Genomic DNA, 16908 nt, shown 5'->3' with positions numbered 1-16908 from the left:
CTATCTGGAGCATCGTTAGCCTCATGTCTAAGGGAAAACAGTAGAACTCAATAGCTCTTAACACTTCTGTTCAGAAGTGGTGCACTTCACTTCTGCTCACATTTCATTGGCTAAATCGAATCTAATGGCTCAGTCTAATGGGCAGGGAGGAATAATCTTCCACGGAAAAGACCAGCAAATATTTTAAACAATAATATAATCTAATACATATGGCCTCTTCATGGGTCTGCTTGGTGCTGGTGTTCAGACAAGGGTATGGGTTTTCCAGGGCTGGGCTGGCGTGGAGGGAGAATGAGACCCAGGAGTACCGTCGGGGAGGTGGGAGGCCCACTGGCTTTTGCTCCGTCTACTTCAGTCTCCAGCAGAGGAAATTTTAACAGACACTTCCATGAACTCCACAAATTTCCAGACATTTCTTCTTGAAGCGGCCCCAGGAACTGCTGGAGGAGAGCCAGCTGCCTGGGCTGTCTGGCCCCTTTCTGAAGGATAAAATGTCCCCCTCCTCCAAAGGTCACACAGGGCAGGAGGCTGAGTACTGTTCAGAAAAGGTATGATAGGGTCACATTCCATGAAGGGCCATGGGTCATCCCACATCCCCCTGAGACTCGACTCTGAGCCCCAGAGAGCCTTAAACTAGAGGGCAGTTCCTTGACTATTAGCTCAGCTTCTTCACCTTATCAGCCATGTGGCTTTTGACAGCCAGTTACCTTCTCTGTGTTTCACTGTTTTCATCAAGAAGATGAGGATAATAGCACAAACGTGCCCTCATTTGCTAAGAAGTAGTGCCTTTCTATGGGGAAGAGTAAAAAGCAGCTTGCCTTATGCTCCCTAGAAGTGTGATGAGACAGGCATCTCGCATCTCCTGTCACCACCTGCCTCATGAGGGCTCAGAGAGAGGAGAAGGCTTCACCTCCCAGATCTCTAAAGGTGGTCGTGGGGCACATATTGCTGGTACCCGCCCCTCAGGAAGGCAGAGATTCTAGCTCACACGAGGAACACTCTCCAACAGGGCCAGAGCTATGGGGAGATGGAATGGGTACACAGGGGAGAAATAATTGCCCATCCTAAGGAGTGTGCAAGTGAGGCTCCATGTCCACTGCCCAAGGATGTTCTAAGTGATGGTGTGCGTCCAATGGATGGTGAGACTGAATGCCTGGAGATCACAGACTGTCAGCATTGAATGATATCTGTCCAACTTGGGGGGGCATGGTAATATGACCTCATGGATGAGACCATAAAAGACCCCATAGTGTTCGGTGTAGCACATGCTCTTGCCTGACCTCACGTTGGTCCTTTTGAGACTCCTTCCATCCTGACCTTTCCTACAAGGCTTATGTTGTGATTTATACCCCACCTCCCTAGCATTTCTTATAGGACTCATGGAAACAAGACATCGGCTCTCCGGCTGGTGGTCTTCTGCCCCCAAGGGCCAAGACATGCCTCTTGAGCTCCACCTGGGCACAGTGAGAAATCCTCAGGAAGTACTGCGGCCCCTGATGGCTGGGGACCAGGGGAGCACTGGTGTGCAAGGCACTGGACTGCCCCCAAGGGGAAGAACAGTGGCAACAGAGGGAGTGGGGAGGGATAAGGGGATGGTTTTGGGGAATGGATGGTGTCATCAGCCTTGGATGTGCTAAGCTCATAGAGGGGCTCAGGGTTGTGGTTTTATGATGATGACTTTCTTGGACGTGGGGCAATGTGGTTCTCTCCCCTCACCCCACATCATCATCCTCTTCTTTCTTACCACTGAAAATGGCTTTGGTATTCCCCACGGGCTGTCGAGTTCACATGCCTCTGAAATTCTCCTGAGGGTCCTGTAAGGCAGCTAGGGTCGAGAGTACAATTCTCTTCTGGTCAAGAAGATAGCTGGGCATCAAGGGTGTAAGGTGTGAGATTTGCCTGCCCAGATCCTGGCCTGCTGCCAAACCTTGAGTACACTGCACCCTGGGAAGCTGGCCACCACCTGGGGGAGCATGGGCGGCCCTTCCCTCCCCTGCTGGAGGTGGGAGCCATCGAGGCTAGAGAGGGTCTAGGTACTGCCCTGCTGTGTGACCATGGGTGAGGTCCTCAGACACTGCCTGCTGCCTGCTGCTGTCAAACAGCATGACCTGCTATGTCCCAGAAGAAGAAGAATGACTGACTACTTGTGCCAAAGCACACACCAACACACTATTGATGTTGTCATTGTGCATGCTTATCGTGCACTGCATCCCGTATCTCAGGACTCGGTGGTCAGAACACCCTCCCTTGGCCACCCTGATAGGGACCCAGCTCAGTCCTGGATCTACACTTAGGACCAGCCTCTGGCCTCCATGGGCAATATGGCAGTGTCCCTCCATGGGTGAGCCCTTACCCCAGCCCTGGGGTCCAGGCTGTGCTGAGCCTAAGCGGTGCATACAGCCAGGCACTGGAGTAGATGTGCCACCATATATTCTCTCCTGGCCCCACAGTACTCCTGAGAAGAGCATTTTCCCTCCATTTCACAGATGAGGAAGCTGAGACTCAGACAAGTAACTTGCTCAGGTCACAGACAAGTAACTTGCTGCATCAGCAAAGGATGCCCCTGCCAATGATGAGGGGTTCAGGTCTCCTAGCCCAGCAGGCATCCAGCCTGTCCCTCCATAGAACATACAGGGGAACACTGTAGACACTCAGATGCCTGGACCCCAGTACCGACCTACCTGCCAGGTGGCTCTGGGGGTCAGACCTGCCACCCATTCTGAAGAGTTCCCCAAGCCATCTCAGTGCACCTGAGATCCGGGAACGACCACACCACATGCCCCCAGCCAGTCTGGCCTGGCCTGGTCCACTGGGGATGGACAACAAGCCCATAACATGCCCCCTTCCAAGTTCAGGGAAAGAGAATAAGTCCCTAAGCAATACCTGTCTTGTGCTGAGGGAGACGGAGAAAAGCAAGGCTTTGCTACACTCTAGCATCTAATGTGCTTTGTGAACTTCAGCAACTTGCTTCTCCTCTCTGGGCCTTTGTTTCCTCACCTACAAAATTAGGGTTTGAAGAGCTATGGGCTGGAGTTTCCCTTAGTTTGAAATATTGGGACACAGTCCCCAGGACTCCAGTCCCGGAAGAAGGTGACTCAGCAGCCAGGGAGTAGAGTCACTGAGGATAAATTAATGGTGCCCCTTTGGGGTCTCCACTTGCTCTGAGCCTCCCCCTTTGTAACAATGGCTTCTATTTTCAACAACCCTCAGGCATGTGTTAAGCATTTTATATAGCTGGCTGCATTTACTCTTCAACCACGGTGTGGGAAAGGTATTACTCCCCCACGTGACAGCTAAGAAAACTGAGGCTCGGCAAGGTGCAGCGACTTGCCCAAGGTCACACGGCTGGGAAAGGGCAGAGCTAGGCGGGGCAGTGCTGGGCGGAGTGGCCTTGTTGTCCCAGCTCATTATTGGCAGGTCCTCCCTGAGGTTGTGCATAGCTGAGCTACCTCTCTCTTCCTTTCTTCTGAGCCTGCCATGAATCAGGAGAGACAGAGGAACAGAATAAACAGAGACGGATCGGAGCAGAGGGTTTCCAGTGGAATCATTTTGCAAAGCTGCCTTTTTCTGCAAGCTGCCCCTCTTAGGAGCTTCAAAGAGAAACCTGCTTCCAAGCAGGATCATTTGCCTGAGCCAAAAGCCATTTATCTGGAATATTAATATGCCAGCAGCTGCCTGTGACTCTGCCTGCCGCTGATCACACACTCCTAGCGATGATCCCTCCTGGGAATGTTCCGGGAGGCTCCAGGAAGCTAATGGGCCCCCTGTGGCACATTCTAGTTACCTTTTGTTTGGCTTTCCCAGAGCTTCCTGCAGATTGCCAGCCAAGCGTGCCTCAGACCTTAGACAGGGGCCTCTCGGATAAGATGGGGCCACGGACAGCTGGGCCACACCCATCCACCACAGGGGACTCATCCTCCTTACTCAGATGCTCAGAAAAGAAAAATATGAAGACCCTCAAGATCCAACCCACACACAACTAGTACCAGCAGGGGTCATGCTGGGGACTCAGCCACATCTTGATAAAGGACATTAAACTTAGAAGAGGAGACTCAGATTCCAGGAGTATCTCAGCCACCCCAGTGCTGTACAACCTTGAGCCCACACAGGCCCCCGTGGACCTCAATCTTCTCTCAATAAGCCAAGTTGGTTGGACTTGATGCTCTCCGAGGGTCCTCCAGATGGAACATACAACAGCGATGCAGTAGGAGCTCAGGCAGAGAGTTTGAAGCCTTGGGTTCAAACCCTAACTCTGCTGCACACAGGATAATCTTTGTCAGTTTGCTGAGGTTCCTATGGCAGCAGATTTGTTGTGACACAAATTTAAATTAGATTACTGCTGCGGGGGTCTTATCTGTGGAGTCAAAGGACAGGTACTGAATCTAGGATTTCATTTGCTACCTGAAGTCAATGCAGAACATCCAGCTGGAAGTGATTCTACTTCCTTCAAGCTCCTCATTTCATAGAACTAGTGGTTCATAATTAATCGCCATGAACAATACAAAAACGATGTTCCTCGGAATGTCGCAGCACAGAGCATCTCCTTGCGTGGCAATGTCTTCTGTAAGGTCAGGGATCAGATATCACAATGTTATGACACCAGTGCATCCTCTCCTGCCAAACCTTAGTCCAGCCATGTCACATCATAGGTTTCAGTATCTATTACCCTACTTTGCCCTTTTAGTGGAAATTTAGAGAACGACTCCATAATGAGAATAATAATTACTTGCAGGTAATTAACACATCGCAGTTACTGTTCCAGGTGCTTCATATATTTTAATTCACTTAATGCTTATGATAACCTCATGAGATGGGTGCTATTTCACAAAGAGAGTTTTTTTTTTTTTTTTTTTTTTTTTTTTTAAATTTTTATTTATTTATGATAGTCACAGAGAGAGAGAGAGAGAGGCAGAGACACAGGCAGAGGGAGAAGCAGGCTCCATGCACCGGGAGCCCGATGTGGGATTCGATCCCGGGTCTCCAGGATCGCGCCCTGGGCCAAAGACAGGCGCTAAACCACTGCGCCACCCAGGGATCCCACAAAGAGAGTTTTAAAAACTCACCCAAGATCACTAAGATATTGAAGATCAGAGGTGGAATTTAAACCCAGATCAGGTGGTTTGAGTTTGTGTCTTAACCATTAGGTTCTCAAACTTAACCCTGCATCAGAACCACCTGGTGGATGGCTAAAATGCAAAGTGCTAGACCCTGGCTCTGAAGTATCTGGTTCACTAGGACTGGGTGGGGCCTAAGAATGTACATTTCCCACAAGTTCTCAGGTGATACCAGTCTGGAGACCACACTCTGAGAGCTATTATTGCTTTAGGCCATATTGCCTCAGAGTTAAAGGGAAACAGAACTCCTCAAGAACCTCAAGGTCCCTTGAGAATCCTGGATTCCAGTCTGTCCCAAAGTATTATCCACAGGAAATACTCCCTGATTGGCATTATATGATAGAAGGGGGATGAGGTCCACAGTCAAGTGTGTCTGAGAAAATTGGGTTTGATAGATTCAAACAGGTTTCTTTACTGATTTTCCGCTTTGTGTTTGTTTATTCAAATGTACTCTGACATAGTTAGGCATGTTTTCTAAACATTTTTAACCTCAGTATCCTTTTTTCACAGTGACTCATGGGAAAAGTACTCCCTAGGGCACCCTTGGGGAAACAATGGCCCAGGCCAGTGCTCTCCATCCCAGTGTGGGGAGGCCATAAAGGCCTTTAGTGGGCGACCTAGAGTTCACACTGACTCTTTTGAGTTTACTAGAACAGACTTCCAGGCAGACTCCAAGAAGTGGATCAGAACCTATATGGGTTGCACAAAATAAAGACTCTACCCCTCTTCTCCAGCCCAATGGATCACACATTACACCTTCTACAGATCCCTAAAGGAAATATTGTAACTGCAGTAGAATTCAGGCAAGACAGTAGAGATATTAAGGAGCAGCCCCATCCCAACTTCCAACTACTCTAAGTACGTATGTCTTTAGGACCCTCAGTGGGTACACCAGTACTATCTCTATGAAAGGGAAAGACCAGTGTTTTACTCAAGCCACCAGGGAAAAAAGATGAATTCTATCTCACATGTTTCCAACAAGCATTCATGCTGTTCCAGATGCTGGAAGAACAAGGAAGAATTAAGTATGATCATTGTCCTCAAGGTCCTCACGGTGTGTTGGGGGAGGCCACCTAAATCCAAAATAACTTATGTCAAGGTAGGATGTGATCAAAGACAATGAGTATTTGGAGGATGGAGGAGTCACCTCTCACCAGGGATCAAGGAATTGTCAAGAGACAGATGCTATTCTGAGAAGGACCTCCCTCCACATCTAATCTAACCACAGTTCCTTCTCTGGAGGTCATGAGTGCTGGGGTCAGTCAGCAGTAGGATCTGCCAGTTGTGAGCAAATCCCACAGTCTGACAGAGAGTACAGAATTTCATTTCCTCTCTGGTCCCAGCAAGAGTTAGGGTCTCAGCAGCCCAAGAAGAAGATTAAAACAATGAACGATCCAGGAGAAACCAGACTCAACTTCTGGAGAAACCAGAAGAAGGACCTCATAGGCCAGGCTATGTTCCTGAGAGTGCCTACTGGTCTTCCCAGGAACCTGAACAAGTGAGTTGAGCAGCTGGGCTGGGTCCTCATCATCCCTGTAGCCAAGGAGATAATGGAAGATGAAGAAGCTTCCTCTGGATACCTCAACATGGTATCACAATGAGGCAGCTGCAGTCATCTGAAGATTTGACCAGAATGGACTGGGGACTTGTTTCCAAAATGACTCACTCCTGTGGCTGATGGTAGGAGGCCTCCACTTCTCACCATGCAGATGTCTCCACAAGGCTGCTCAAGTGCTCTTGACTATGGCAACTTGCTTCTTCCATAGCTACTGATCCAAAAAAGAAAGCAAGAAGGAAGCCACAGTGCTTTTTATGGCCTGGTCTCAGAAGCCACATGCTGTTGCTTCTACATTCTACTTGTTGGAAGCATGTCTTCAGCCACACACAAGGGAGGGAACGAAGCTCTACCTCATGAAGGGAGGAGTATTAAAGAATTTTTGGACTTATTTTAAAACCACCACACCATCTAAGGACAATAATAAAGGAAGGATACAGACCATAAAATTGAATCAGAACAGAGACTGTGGAAGACAGGGGGGAAAAAAAGGAGAGAGAGAGAGAGAGAGAGAGAGAAACAGCAGTGAGTAATTAACCTATATATAGTTAAACTTAAATGTATAATTATAGAGTTTCTTGGAATGTGTAATGAAAGTGCTAAATAATGATCTTAAAATAGAAATGACACAATATTATAGGAAAACCTAATAACGGTCTGGAACTAATTATAATAAAACTATCTTGGGAAAAAGTGGGATTTGGGTGGGGGGCAAAGGGAGAGAAAGTACAAGTAAAAGGGTTCTAAAAGTCTCATCTAGAGGAAGAGTGGGGAATTGAAAGAATTTTAAAGGCCATACAACATTGAAGTGAGGGGGGAGCACTAGGGAAAATATTTAGCATTTTGTTTTCATAGGATAGAGAAGCATGGATTTAATTAAGAGTGTGGGAAAACAGAAGGAAAACATTAGTGGAATTTAAAAATTGAGTCAAAATTACAAATACAAGAAGAAAGAAGAATGAAGAATCCCCCAAACTGCAAAATATAAGAAAAAGGAAAAGAAGAAACAAAACTAAATAGTAAACACAAAGCCAACGGAAAGAATAAAATTGTGTAAAAATGTTGCTATACTAAAAGTGAATGGACTAAATTTTCCTATTAAAAGATAGGGACTTTCCAATTGTTTTTATTTTTAATCAACAGAAGAAAATAAAAGGGATCTATGAAAAGACTATGATAGGAAGACCAAATAAAGGTAAATATGAAGGAAAACAGGAAAAAGGTGGAGGGGGGAGTCTCGATGACATGTGAGACCTGAAATCCTGTCACTCCTTCTGTCAGTACTGTCCCTTCAGTGGTTCCTTGCCCCATGGCTGCCATTAGTGTCAAAAGTGAACAGGTAACTGGGAAGGAATTCTAACTATTTAAACCGAATGCTCACAGTTGTTAAAAATACCCCAAAAATCAATACCACAAAAGAGATGCAGGGAAGTGCTTATTTCATTTCTTTCAATCACAGCTTTAGAGAGCCTGGTGAATACTCTCTTTGAGCTTCACTGCTGTGTAACTTGCTGAGATTGAGTGCTTGTTGTACCTCTTAAAAAGGAGGTAGTCCAACTGTGAGCCTCCTCTGGACACCAGAGAGTGGTCATGAAATTCATCTTATCTTATCCCTTTTCCTACATCCCGACAGTGAAGGGGGTGGTGATTGTTTGCAGGCATGTGACTTGCTGGCATTGCTATCACGACAGGGGCCAGGTCAGATCTCAAGCACTATGAGCTTGAGAAATAAACTCCTGGGGTTGAGCATTGTTTCATTTCCAATTTTTCTAGCTGATCAAAAGGAATGGGCAGTTCAATATCACAGAATATAGTTATTCAGTCACAGGTATCTGTTTTGTAACTGCCACGTTCTGGGCTCAGCACCAGGCCCTGTGGACACAGACGTCAACAAAGCAGAGAAAGCCCCTTCCTTTGTGAAGCTTATAGTATAACGGGGGCAACAGGCAATAAATAATAATAAAATAATATAATAATGAAATACTGGTAGTTGTCAGTTGTCAGTGCTATAAAAAGAAATAAAGCACGACAGGGGGCCAGGGACTATGTGTTTTTTAAAACCCATCAAACCAAAAAATAAATAAATAAATAAAACCCATCAAACCATCAGCTCATTAAGGAGAGAGTTGATGGTTGGTTCACCTCTGTGCCTATAGAGCCTCAGCCCAGACACAGATGATAGGTAATAATTGTACGGAACAGCAGACGCAGATAGAGAGCAAAGATAGTTGTAGATGTGCGCTCATTCTTTATGTGGCAGATACCAGGTAAAGGGAATCGATAAAAGTGTTGAACTGATGTGATCAGATTAGTCTTTTCAGGAGGTTTGATTCACCCTTGGTGTATAGGATGAGTGACAGTTGGAGGAATGGGGAGTGGCAGGGGGAGTCCACACCAGAACTGGAGACACCAGCCTTCTTGAGCAGTTATATTTCTATACGTATCTGCATGGATATATACTGTGATCTCTATGTTGTCTCTCCTATGTGTGTGTGTATGTATATGTGTGTGTACATGGACAGAGGATGTTTGTGGGGTTTTTTAAAAAAGATTTTATTTATTTATTTATTTATTTATTTATTTATTTATTTATTTATTTAATTTATGAAAGATACAGAGAGAGAGGCCGAGACAAAGGCAGAGGGAGAAGCAGGCTCCCTCCAGGGAGCTCGATGTGGAACTCGATTCCAGGACCCTGGCATCGTGACCTGAGCCCCAGGCAGGTGCTCAACCACTGAACCACCCAGGCGCCCCTAGAATGTGTGTGTTTAAAAAGTCCGTGACCTTTGCCATAGTAAGTCACTTCCTTTAAATATATCCTTTAAATATATCCTTCCTTTAAATATATACCGTCAGAAACAGGCAGGCGTTGAAGGCAGAAAGATATTTATTAAAATATTATTCATGATAGCAAAGTTAGATGCAAACTAAATATTCCAGTATAGATTACCTCAATAAAGAAAAGCCGCACCCGTGGCTTAGAATATATACACTAATAAAATGGTGATGTCAAATACTATTTAATAAAGCGCTTGCCGTATATTACTGCTAATTATACAGCTCCATGCATTGACAAAAGACTGAAAAGAAAACCATCCAGTTGCTGGCGGTGGTTATCACGAGGTGATGTGATTATAATTCATGTTTTATTATTTTTTTTCTTGTCTCCTTTTACATTTTCCAAGTTCCCGGTGATGAGCTTGCATTGTTTTCTTTTGTAGTGAAGTAGCGGGGGTGGGAAAAGTTATTTTTAAGAAGAGAAAAAGCAACATTTTATTTTTAAGAAGATATTCTTTTTTGAAACAAATAACAGCACGCAGCCAGCCCCGGGATCTTGACACCAAGAGGAAGGAGACTTTCCTGAGCTACAGGCCAAGGCACCTGAAAACCCCGGTGGGCTCCAGAGGTCCACACGTGCCAGAGCAGGTGGCCCGGCATGTGGCACCTCCAGCCCTGCTCCCCAAGGGGCCAGCCGCTGGGCTTCCAGGCGGGGAGCTGCCTGTAGGACCCAGGAGCAGCCTCGGGGAGCTGGGAGGCAGGGCCCCAATCTCTGTGTGGGCGTCCACCTCCACCTGTCTCCCTCTGCCACCCCCTGTGACTTCTGTTGTCCCTGTGCCTCCCCGTCCTGCTCTCCCTCCGCCTGGTGCCCCGTCTCTGCCCCTGCCGCCTCCAACCCTGCCTCTCCCCAGGCAGCCTCTGCCCCCCTACTCTCTGCCCCCTCCTGCAGAGGGCTGCTGCTGAACTTGGCAGGGTGCTGAAGGTTCTGGGCTGGGGCCTGTCGCGGGCCTGGGAGCTGTTACTATTACTAGGAGCTGCTTCTGTCAAAAGAACGTTCTCACATGTCATGAATCAGAAGAGAGTGTCTTTGCTTCCTTCTGGCTCATCTCAACAAATTCCACATATAGTCCCCCGCACCGCTCCCCCCACGCACCCCCGGGTGCAGGGAGCAGGGCGGGAGGCATTGTGAAAGCCGTCCTAGAACATGTGAAGTCACTGAGGGGACAGAGTGGGGACGCCTGCCCTCATCTGAGTGCTGATGAGCAGGGAGGCTTGCCCTCACCCCCTCTTTACCTGCCCCTGCCAAGAGGTCTGTGGGGAGCAATGTGTCCTGAAAACCTCTCCCCTGGAGCCAGGAACAGCAGGCTTTGGTCTGGAAGCAGGGACACTGGTCAGGAAGCTGCTGGGGCACAGGGCTCAGAGTGGGAGGGACCTCACTTCTGGGCTCAGCTGCCTCCTTGTCCGCGGTAAAAACTCAAAGTCACCTATCCACCCAGGGCCCCCCAGGAACATGTCTACAGCTCCCCTGCTCCCCAACAGCAGCAGGGGTGGAGCTCGGCCACCGTGGTTGGTAACTCTGGAAAGGGAGAAATCCTGCAAAGCAGGGGAGGGGCTGGCTGAGGGAGGGTGGCCCAGGGAGCAGCCCCTTGCGTGGAGAATGATCCTCAGGGCAGCAGGTGTCCTGCGTACCAGCCGGCCCTCAGGGAGCGACTGCCAGATGGAATGCAGTGCCATATCCCCTTTTGCAAGCCTTTATTTTGCTTTTCCTTCCGCGCACTGCACCCCACCCCAACCTCCCCTCTCACCCATAAACTTGCTGTGACCCTGGACAAAGAGCTCCTTCTCTTGACCCTTTAGTTCCCCCACCTGTAGGTTAACAGAATGGCTTCCTCATCCCCACTCTGGGGGTTACGCCTGCAGGGGTGAGGGTGCCTCCCTGTCCCCCCTCCAGCCCCCGACCTCGCCCTGTGCTGGGCTTCTGCACTTGGTTGAGGAAAGTCTGCTGCTGGAGTATCAAACCAGAGAGTTCTTTCGTCGCCGAAGCCTCACCTCGCCCTTCTTCTGATGGGCGTCCTCCTGTCTCAACACGGAGTGTCATGGGGGCAAAGGACCCACATTCTCTAGACATTGTTGTCATCTCCTGTCAACTCCCTCACTTCAGCTGTGAAATGGAAGTGGCCTAGTCTAGAGGATTGAGGTAGGACTGAAGTGGAGGGTCTGCCCCAGGGCAGAAGGCCCCTGAACGGTGGCCCATTAGAATTAACAGGTGCTGGGGTCACAGCCCGCTGGGTTTCCCTTCGAATAGTGAGGGTGGTCCTGTGAGGAGCGTGCTGGGGCAAGTGGGGGCACACGCAGACAGGTAAAGCCTGGGGGGGGTTGCTGAGCAGTGAAATGAGATGGGAAAAATCAGCTTATAGATAATTAAGGGGGCACTTTAAACATTGACTTCTCTGAGAATTGAGTGCAATAGCAGGTCCAGGGAAAATCACCCGTTGGATGCACTGAATAAATGAAACAATCCAGGGAATCAGTGAATCCATAAGCAGTACTGGGCATGGGGGCTACATCAAACCAGCCAGGACGCAGGACACATACTGAGGTGAAAGATGGTCTGGAGGTGGCCCCATACAATCCCCCTTTCACAGACCACCAAACTGTGGCAACGTGAAATGAACCCTCTGGGCCGGGGGGTGACAAACGTAGCAGGTGTCAGCACCAAAATGTGATGCTGGTAGCTGTTCTCCAACCCGCTGTCTTCTGAAGTGAGCACATTAACAAAACTCATCGCGTTGAGGATTTCCACATTTTCGAATACGAAGACAAACATCTTGGAGACAGTCTCATGGCCCAGGAGTTAATAGCAGCCTGGCACGGGATACAGGGTTCTGGAAGTCCTCTCTGGTCACCTAGACTCACAGAATCCATCAACATGGGCTTGAATCCAGATCTATTGGGTGAGTCCAGGCATCTGCCATTAGAAACCGTGTGTGTGTCTTCGGACGGGTTCTGAAACCTGTCTGAGTCTCCAAGTTCTTATCTGATAAATGGAGACCAATAGTTCATTGAGCTAGTGGGAAGATTAGCTAACGTAATGGGAAGCACCTAGAACAGTCCCTGAGCAGAGCAAGTCCTTCTTTAGCTTTGGCCAATAGTAGTGATCCTGCTCTGACCTCTCACAACATGGGTCAGCTCCCTAGGTCTCTGCAGGGAGAGATAGGGACAGGCTCCTGGATTCTTAACAAACACCTATGTCTAGGTGTCTAGACATCTCATGTCTAACACGAATTTAATGTAGGCAGCTCTCTGATAACAGCTGAAAACTCCAGGTCCACACTTAACACTTTGTATGGTTATGCGTGTTGCCTCCCCTACAAGCCGGGTTGCCAGGAGGGCAGGAACCAAGCACACGGCTAAATGGTTCCCACAGTACACGATGCTGCTACATGATATGATCATCAGTCAGCTGAAAGGTAAAATTCGATTCCAGGAACTAGCACTAATTTCAGGGGCCAGAGTTCTTGAACAAGGTTTTCAGCTTTTAGAATTAAGAAGTACAGGAAGGGGCAGCCCGGGTGGCTCAGCGGTTTAGCGCCGCCTTCAGCCCAGGGCCTGATCCTGGAGACCCGGGATCGAGTCCCACGTCAGGCTCCCTGCATGGAGCCTGCTTCTCCCTCTGCCTGTGTCTCTGCCTCTCTCTCCCTTTGTGTCTCTTATGAATAAACAAATAAAATATTAAAAAAAAAAAAAGTACAGGAAGGCCTGGCCAGCTCAGTCAGAAGGGCATGTGACTCTTGATCTCAGGCTTGTGAGTTCAAGCCCTACACTGGGTGTAGAGATCACTTAAATCAACAAAAACTAAAGGAAGAGAAAAGTATATAAAATCCTGAGCTGTTTCCACATCTTCCTCAAACTGGCTCTTATGACATTGTTTCAGTCGATGTGCAATGACTGTTCTCTAGAAAAGCTGCCGCATAATTCATCTTACAAGTTCAGGGCTAGAAAACTGTCATTCCTCCTGACAAATGTATATGCTTCCTTTTTATCCTGTTGTAGCAGATTATTTTTCCGGAGACGATCACAACAGTATCCCTCCTTCTGCGTGCTCTCCTGCAAGGTGACCTTGTCTTCTACCTCACTCAGGAGTGGGAGTCTATCTCTCCAGCTCCTTGTCTGTGAGCAGACCCTCTGGCTGCCTTGATCCAGAGAATCCAGTGGAACTGACGCTGTGCCGGTTCTCGGCATGGACCTTGACTTGTCTTATGGTTTCTACTCCTGTCTCTGAGAAACCAGCTGCCATGTAAAAAGTGCAAATATTCTAAGACCATCATGCAGTAAGAAATCCAAGCCCCATGGAGAGGCCCCAGAGGATGAGCTGATGCATGGGGAGAGAAGCCAAGAGCATGCTGCACCAGATGTGAAACTACAGAAGCCATTCTTGGAAATCATTCCTATGGCTCCAGCCGCCCCAGCCAGTACCATGCATACCAGAGATAAACTGCCCAGCCAGACTCTCCCCAAATTCCTAATCCATAAAATCTGGAGTAAATGCAAGTGATTATTTTAAGCTACTAACTTTTGAGGCAGTTCATTAGGCAGCAATAAGTACTCCAAACACATACTATGAGAATATGTAACTATCATGCTTTCCTTTTTTCCCTTGGCTGCCAGGAAACTCGAGAGCTAGATTTTTTTTTTCTAAGTCAAATGTAGCAGCCTTCTTCAACTTATCTCTTCCCTTTCCTTTATGTATATAACATTTTATCATTTAACTCTATGTTAATTAGATTAGATTCGTGTCTTCTATTATAAAGCTTTCCCACATTCTTTTGATAGAGAAAGACGGGGATGCTGGGAATCTTTTTCATTCCTCTACCCTTTTGGTACAACTAAAACTTCCCAGGTGTCAAAGTTCTGTTTAACTTCCAGAGCTGGCCCTGCTGTTGCCCTGTTGGCCACATTTTCACTCCCATGATTCTATCTATGTCTGGCTCCTATTCTTCTCTGGTCCTGGTTTATGAGTACCTCTCACTCTCAACACTCACTCAACCCATTTTCAATTTTTATCTTTACGAGTGGTCTCTCAAAGACCAAACTGCTTGAAATACCTAAGGAAATGGATTTCTAGTGGAGCACGTTCAAGTTGAATGTCAAAGAGATATTTTTGGTCAAGGTCATGGTTGTGGGATAAATAACACCTGAGGATAGTCTCATAGGCAGATAGTCTCTGCGCGTCCTTGGCAAAATCCCTGAAGCAGAGCTGATGATAATTCTCAGGTACCAGGTAGCCAGCATGGCCGGATACCAGACAGGTCCACAATCCCTTGAGTGACATCTTTGGAGCCACACATATTTTGGAAATCAAACCATTCTAGACTTTTGAAAGGTAATATGGTACATACAGCTCACGTGGTTTATGTGACCTAGGACTCCTTGTGGATACTGGGGCATTACCCTATAATTGGACACATGAATAGCAAACACACGCGGCAAAACACACATCTAGTCACAATCTCAGCTCCGAATCACGTTGTGTAAGTTCAAGTTGGAATTTTTTTTCTTTTTTTCCTTTTTTTTTTCCAAGATGGATTTTGTTGCCAAGTGAGTTCAACTAAGATCAGATTTTACAGCCAAATGAGTTATGAGAAAGACTTGCAGTTTTCAGAACTTCCTAATTTTGGAGTCATGGCTGGGGTTTGTTATTCCATACTAAATATCTCGCTTGTACTTATCTCACCATCTTGTAAAATGGCCAAGCCATTAATACTACCATTATCCCCCGTGTACAGATGAGAAAACAGAGGCTCAGAGACGTTAAATCCCTTGGCAGAGGTCATGTGGCTCATCAGTGGTAAAAGTGAGTTGAAGCCCACATGTGTCTGACTTCCAAATCTGGATATCTTATCATCAACCTATCCTATCTCCCCCTCCTCTACTCTGTGCCCTGGATCATGTGGGGGAAAAAAAAAAAAAAAACTTTCAACACAGCTCCCTGGGAAGCTTCTTGGTTAGGCTGAAGGGTTGCTTGGGAAAAAGAAGGGAGGGAGGGAGAGAAGTCTTTTTTTAACAGTAAATAGAATAGAGCCTTTCCTCTCCAACCTTGGGCTTTGAGAGGTGAGCTAAGCAACCTGATGCAAAGTGGCTTAGAAAAATGGAAAGCCTTTCCAGAAATGCCCCAATTCTTTTTACCCGATTATTTTTGCATGTGGATATTGGGCTTTAATCCCACTGCTGCCACCACACATAAAGAAACAGATATTTTTAAACAGCCTTTGCCTAAAAATAAATAAATAAATAAATAAATAAATAAATAAATAAATAAATAAATAAAATAGAGTTCTCAGCTTTTTTCAGAGCATGATGCTTAGGAAGAGCCCTGGGTTTAAGGTCCATAAGGACGTGGCTTCCAATCTCAGTTGCATTATTTGCTGGCTGTAAAAATTGAGACTGTCTTGTCCTCTCTAAAGGGCCCGTCTAGAGAAATCCCTTCTTTGCCTCTACTTCTTGGTCCAGATGAAAGGTTGGGCTTGGGTTCAGCCTTCTAGGCCCTCAGACAGCTCACATGCAAGAAAGGATGTGCACACCAGCTGAGGGAGCAGAGCACTCACACTTTCCCACAGTCGTTCAGTCAGAGTGATCTTCTCATGGAAGTCCTCTCTCTGCACCTCTTACGGCAGGTCCCACAGTCGTGAGACAAGTCTCGCCTTCTTGTCTGGTGTCACGCCTCTTCAGCGCTGACTGGGCTGTGGGCACCTGTGCGCTTCAGCCTATCAAGCAATCCGTCCTAATGAGCTTTTCCTCTCCAGACTTTATGCTGAAACCAGAGAAGCCTCCATTCTTCCTTCCATTGACTTTGAACCAACATTTATTGTTCATCACGCACCAGACACCATCCTTAACAGAGGAAATTCATTTCTTCATTCACCCAAAGGACATTTACTGAGCATCTGCTGTGTGCCAGGCAATGTGCAGGGCACCCCCAACACAGCTGTCAATGACACAGAGAACAGTCCGCTTCCTCATGGAGCTTAGATGGTAAGTAAGTCAGGCGTGGTCTCAGACAACCCAGAGTTCTCTGTTTTGTAGGGAAACTCTTCAAATTGCATGTCATGTCCAGTATAACTGATGTAGCACAGAACTCTTCAGAAATGTCTGCACTCAGCCCGAGCATGGGGACATGATATAGACGCTATATCTTTCTGGAGGGGAGGCGATATAGACCGTTAAATCCAAAAGATGAGTAAAGGCGACAGTCAAGAGCAGAGGGGAGTGTTTTGAGCAGAAGCAATGTGCCCAAATAGAAGAAAGGATGTGTTTCCATATGTGGATGGAAATGAAGCTACGGGGAACCAAGTGGAGCCCTCTGGGGTCGGGCCAGAGGGTCTGAGGTAGAGATCAACGGAGATGTGACTGGAGAATTATGAGGAGAACGTCCAGCACGGCTTTTTCTTGTCCGCAGTGGAG

The sequence above is a fragment of the Canis aureus genome, chromosome 4 (assembly GCF_053574225.1).
Source record: "Canis aureus isolate CA01 chromosome 4, VMU_Caureus_v.1.0, whole genome shotgun sequence".
Lineage (NCBI taxonomy): Eukaryota > Metazoa > Chordata > Mammalia > Carnivora > Canidae > Canis > Canis aureus.
The sequence above is the reverse complement of the archived record's forward strand: the minus strand, read 5'-3'. Positions refer to the sequence as shown.